Genomic DNA, 5,938 nt, shown 5'->3' with positions numbered 1-5,938 from the left:
CTACCACTTATCTGCTTCATCCCCACACTCACTGGAGAGTGAACCATGAACAGGGTGCTTGGGGCAACACAGGAAACTCACAGACCTTGGTTTATTTGATCATTTTAATATGCCAGGCCAATGGAAAGCAAGGACATAACACACAGGAACACCTGTGTTTGCAGGACAGAGGGCAGATGTCCAAAGCCCTGGGCATGCATGTATCTCCTGTGTAATTAGGCAAATGAATACATAAATACCACAGCACAGCCAGACTTTGGGGTGGGGAGAATCACAGGTCACAGGGGACCATGCTTTAAAGGTAGTCAGAGGCTTTAAATACAGGGGCTGAACCTTCTCACTTTATACAAAACGTATATATTAAAAGTAAGGATACCACGGTATATACATGCAAGCAGCTTTGGTCAGAGAAAATAAACAAGGGAGGTGGAGCCACGCACAGGAAGGGCTTGCCTGTCTGCTCTCCATGTTCTTCATCCTCACAAAGTCAGCTGGGATCATCGAATAAATCAGCTGGTCTCGGAGATACTGAAATGTCCTGTCTGGTGTCCTTAAGGGCCTCCAGGCCCTCTGTGGGCAGGGAAGGAGCCCTACAGCTGAGAACACTTGAAACCTTGGAAGGAACCAGCCTGGACTGAATGGGGAGGGACATATATTGGGTAAGATAGAGGAGGGAGCTGCATCCAGCCAGACCAGGTGAGTGTGATGTGCTGCCTGAACCCAGGTCCCGAGAGAGCAGGAGAAATCACGGAGAAATCCACTTTTGCAAACAAAGCTGAAGATGGCAGGTCAAGCCTGTGTTTCTCACAACTGTGTAAAGCCCATTCCCCTCAGATCTGGCTAGCACTGCTGGGATCACACTGCAGCAACCGGACAATGGATGGGTCGCTCTTGGCACCTTTGTTGAATTCTTCCAGGGACATTTTGCCTGAGGAATGGAAGAGGGAGACTTAGGATTAGCCAGTGCTCTGGATAAGTCTGGAAACCTCTGGAAAATGGACAATGTCCAGTCTCTTCTCTCTCTCTCTCTCTTTCTCTCTCCCTGTCTCTCTACCTCCCTCCTTCTCTCCCTCCTTTCCTCCCTTTTGTTTTGCTTATTGAAACAGGGTTTCCTCTGTGTACAGCCCTGGCTGTTCTAGAACTCACTTTTTAGACCAGGTTAGCCCTGAACTCACAGAGAGCCTCCTGTCTCCTATGAGCTCCGATTAAAGACATGTGCCACCATGCCTGACCAGAGGGTATTTTCTTAACTAGTGATTGATGGAGCAGAGCCCAGCCCAGTGTAGGTGGTACAACTCTGGGCTAGTGATCCTGAGTTCTATAAGAAAGAAGGCTGAGCAAGCCATGGGGAGCAAGCCAGGAAGTAGCAACCCTTTCATGGTCTCTATATCAGCTCCTGCCTTCAGATTCCTGCCATGTTTGAGTCCTGCCCTCACTGCTTTTGATGATGAACAGTTATATGGAAACTGTGAGTGAATAAACCCTTTCCTCCCCAAGTTGCTTGTGGTCATAGTGTCTCATCACAGCAATGGAAACCCTAACTCAGACAACGCAGATGAAGCCTGAAGGTCAGAGGGTCTACTGACATGCCCATGGTTATAGAGTCCTAGGAAGGGTACAGAATGCAAGCTAGGCGTACCTGACCCTAAATTCTAGTCTCCCTCCCTCAATCAGAGCTGAATCAAGTGGGCTAGAAAAGGGCAGGCCTATATAGGGCAGAGAGTATATCCCAAACACCTCTGTGCCATCAACAGTTTCACAGGCTCATCTACTCCCCTCTCCCCACCCCACCCCCTCTCCCAATACCCTCTTCCCACCCGACCTGCTCACTCCTGCCATGTTTCCTACCATCATTGTTTGTGTCCATGTGCCTGAAGATCTTGTCTGTTTGCTTCTCGGGCATGGACTCGTCCCCAGGCATCTTCATCATGGAGGACACCATCTTGTAGATGGCCTGCAAAGGGGCATCTGTGAGTGTGCTCTGGAGGATGGAGGGTGGGTTATGGTCTTCTCTCAGCTAACCAAGAAGCATGGAAAGGGCAGAGTCAGGACCCTTCTCTCATCAGAACAAGTTTCACAGACAAGGAGCTGGGAAAAAGGAGCCAGGAAAGTTTAAGTGACGTTCAACAGCACAGAATACAGCTGGGGCATGGAAGAATGGAGGGCTCCTTGGTTCGGAGTAGAGGGGAGGTTGTGGGGCAAAGCGTCTCTCTGAAAGGAGGATCTTTGGTGGGGAGCTGGGAAATCCTGGAGGGAAGGTCTTAGGGGAAATACATTGAGCCCTGCCCACCCATGGGTCCTGAATCTGCAGATCCAACAAACTACGGGTGGGAAATAGTCTAGAAAATGAAACTGGAGGTACACAGACAGTTTCCTGTTATTTCCCAAATAATACAAATTTTATTAACATCTATAGCCATTGTATTAGGCACTGTATATAACTACTTTACTTATTTTATGGATGTATGTAATTATTTATTTGGGGGAGGTGATCTCATGTGGAATTCAGTGGACAACTTGTGGAAGCTGGTTCTCTTTTCCTACCATGTGGGTCTTAGGGATCAAACCCAGGCTGCCAGGCTTGGTAGCAAGCACATTTACCCACAGAGTCAGCCCACTGGACCAAATACAGAGATGGTTTAGAGCATGGGGCAGGAAGATGCAGGGTGCACATAAGCATCGCTCCTGTGAAGAACTGACTGCTGACTCATCCTTTACTGTGTCATTGTGATTTCTATAGGAAGCCCTATAGACAACTAATGTGTATGCAGATGAACATCCACCCGTGCAGAGGCCAAACAGGAATACCGGTGTTCACAATATTCCCTTTACCCTCTCACTGAACCCATCTGGGGCTTACCATTTTATCTAGGTTGCCTGCTCAGCAAGATTCTGGGACTCACTTATCCCCTAGTTCTAGGGTTTCGGGCATGCTCAGCCACTCCTGCCTTTTCCGTGGGTGTTGGGATCAGAACTCAGGTCCTCATGCTGGGTATCAAGTCTTCTTCCCCACTGAGTCATTTTCCCAGTTCTTGCTTTGACAATTCTTAATCTCCTATCTGAGACTCAGATCTCATTAGAGGTTAAAAAAAAAAAAAGACCCAGTTTATAGAATTGTGTGAATAAACCTGATGGATGAGCTCAGCTGGAGCCTGATGTTCAGCATGCAATTGATAGATGCTTGGTTTTTATCTTTACTCTCTGCAAAGACATGCATTCCTTTAGTATACCCAGGTAGCAAGTGGGCAAAGGAATGACCTGGTGTATGGGGCCAAGGATGCCGGTCCTGGATCCCTGCACTCCCCATGTGCCAGGCCCTGTCAAGTGTAGGTACCTGCACTATCTCCACCATTTCACTGCTGCTGATGTAGCCATTGCTGTCTAGGTCAGACATGCTGAGGGCCCACTTGAGCTTCTATTCCAGCTTGCCCCGAGAGGTCAGGCTCAGAGCAATGATGAACACTCAGAAGTCGATGGTGCTGTCACTGTTGGTGTCAAAGGTGTGGAAAACATGTTCAGCGAACTTAGAGGCTTCTCTGTAGGGGAAAAAGTTGGCCTATCTTGAAATTGTCCACAGTTAGGTGGCCAGTGGGACAGTCATTGAGGAAGCTCTTGTACCACTCCTGAAGCTCATGGTCGGTGAAATCCCTGTGTTTCCGCAGTTCCTGCAGCACCTCAGAACCCAGCTTGATGTTCTGCTTGCCCATGGCAGCTGGCAGTGGAGACTAAACCTGCAAGGCCAAGACACAAGGTGAGCTGTGGATACCTGAAACCCCAAGTCTGACTTCCTATCACAACCTAGCACCATGCTGGCTAAGCAATATCCTCTGTATGTCCAGTGACATCCATAACAGCAGTGGTTCTCAGCCTTCCTAAAGCTGCAACCCCTTAATACAGTTCTTCATGTTGTGGTGAACCCCCAGCTATAAAGTCATTTTTGGGGCTGGTGAGATGGCTCAGTGGGTAAGAGCACCCGACTGTTCTTTCGAAGGTCCAGAGTTCAAATCCCAGCAACCACATGGTGGCTCACAACCATCCGTAACGAGATCTGACTCCCTCTTCTGGAGTGTCTGAAGACAGCTACAGTTACTTACATATAATAAATAAATAAATCTTTAAAAAAAAAAAACCTTGTTAAAAAAATAATAAATAAAGTCATTTTTGTTGCTACTTCATAACTGTAATTTTGCTATGGTTCTATATAACATGGCAAAACCCAGAACACTCTAGGAAAGATAGCAAGAATATCTTTTTATGGATAAATACAGTCTACTTGGAGCATGCATGCAGAATCATGGTATAAGAGGACAGGGAGAGACAACCTAAAATCAGTGGAATGAAGCTTTGTCAAATGTCCTGTGAGGGTTAAACAAAAGGCAGGATTGAGACAAAACCCTCAGCTCATCAGCTTGGGGAAAAGGGGTCTCGTGGACCCAATCCTGACTCTTCACTTTGAACAGCTCGTTCTTTTTCTCGTGGGGGACCCAGTGTGTTTGTTTCCTGGTCACAGATACATTTGCTGATGCTGCATAGTAAATAAATCCCGCCTGCATAGGCGGATGTTAGTGGTTCACATTCCTACCTAACACAGCTAGGGTAAATTTAGAACTAGGTTGACACCCATCCTGAGTGGACTCAGGGATGATACCAGAGAACAGGAACATGGCTTTGGCCCTTCAAAGTTCAACTTCATTTATCAGCAACCCTAATTTTATAAATTACATTTAAAAACCCCATTCTTACCCAGATTTCTGGGTTAATCTGGGTAAGTAGGGTTTCATGGGGACCCAGGTATTAAAGCTTTGAAGCATGTTGACAGGGGGCTTTTAGACCCCCCCAAGACCTCCCTGTCCCCCTACATATAATACTGGGAGAAGTTACCAGCACATGTCATGCTGTTTTAACCCTAGAAGAGACACCTGGGGACCTTATGGGAGTCCCCACTCTTTATTATGCCTATGAGATACTGTTCTGCCAGGGAGATCTAGAATTGGCATCAATTGGTCTGTGAATGTCGATGTGAATGTTAACAGCTGAAACAGCCCCAATGGAAATTCAGGACTGTGCTTCACTGGCCAGCACACCCCACTGCAGTCTCCCACAAGGTCCAAGTGTGAGATCCTGCAGTGATTGGCCACTGGACATTAATGCTCATTCACTTCCCTACCTCAATTTTGGTTTCTTTCTTTCACAGTAACACACCTGCATAGCTCAGTTATTTTTGAAAGGTGAAGAAGAACTAGTGTGGGTGAGTCTCCTCTACCCAAGTCCCAAAGGAAACCACTCTGAACTTCTCAGAGGCTTATGAATTCTAAGCTCTAGGTGCTAGGTCCTGTTAAGGAAGATGAGACATGCACTCAGTATTACCTGCTACCGCCCTTGTCTTCTTCACCTCTTTCCCAGGCTGTTAGCGTTCTATGTACATATTTTATTTACTTATCTAGATGACTAGGAGATATTTAAAGTTCCTTGTTCAACACAGACATGTGGCAGCTTGATATTGCCTTGCAAAGCACACATTTACTTATCTAAACACGTCCTCCCCTTTACAAACAACCAACTCAAATGTCCACAGTGTCTTGATCAGAAATAATCATCAAGTCAGGTAGCCGTGTGCCACACATCTGTAATTCCAGAACTGGAGGGTGGGGGCAGCAGGATCAGGAGTTCAAGGTCATCTATGACTATATAACAAGTTCATGGCCAGCCTGAGCTACATGAGAACCTGTCTAACAAAGTTATATTAGAAGAAAGAGAACAGGAAGGCCAGTAGTGGTGCATGCCTTTAACCCCAGCACTCAGTGACAGTGCAGACAGATAGGAGCTCAAGGAAGGCTACCTTGGACTACAGAGCAAGTTATAGGATAGCCAGGACTACACAGAAAAACCCTGGCTCTCTCTCAGAGACATACACACAAACACCACCACCCCCACACAC

The 5,938-nt window shown here is 46.9% G+C and overlaps 1 pseudogene; it reads right to left on the bottom strand.

The window, feature by feature from the left end:
• Nucleotides 1–830: 830 nt before the first annotated feature.
• Nucleotides 831–3,727, bottom strand: LOC147001139 (hippocalcin-like protein 1; annotated as a pseudogene).
• Between the last annotated feature and the right edge of the window lie 2,211 nt (nucleotides 3,728–5,938).

This window comes from Mus caroli, unplaced genomic scaffold (genome assembly GCF_978045245.1).
Source record: "Mus caroli unplaced genomic scaffold, Mus_caroli_1 scaffold_14, whole genome shotgun sequence".
Taxonomy (NCBI): Eukaryota; Metazoa; Chordata; class Mammalia; order Rodentia; family Muridae; genus Mus; species Mus caroli.
Note: the sequence above shows the minus strand (reverse complement) of the source record. Positions and strands in the feature narration are given on the sequence as shown.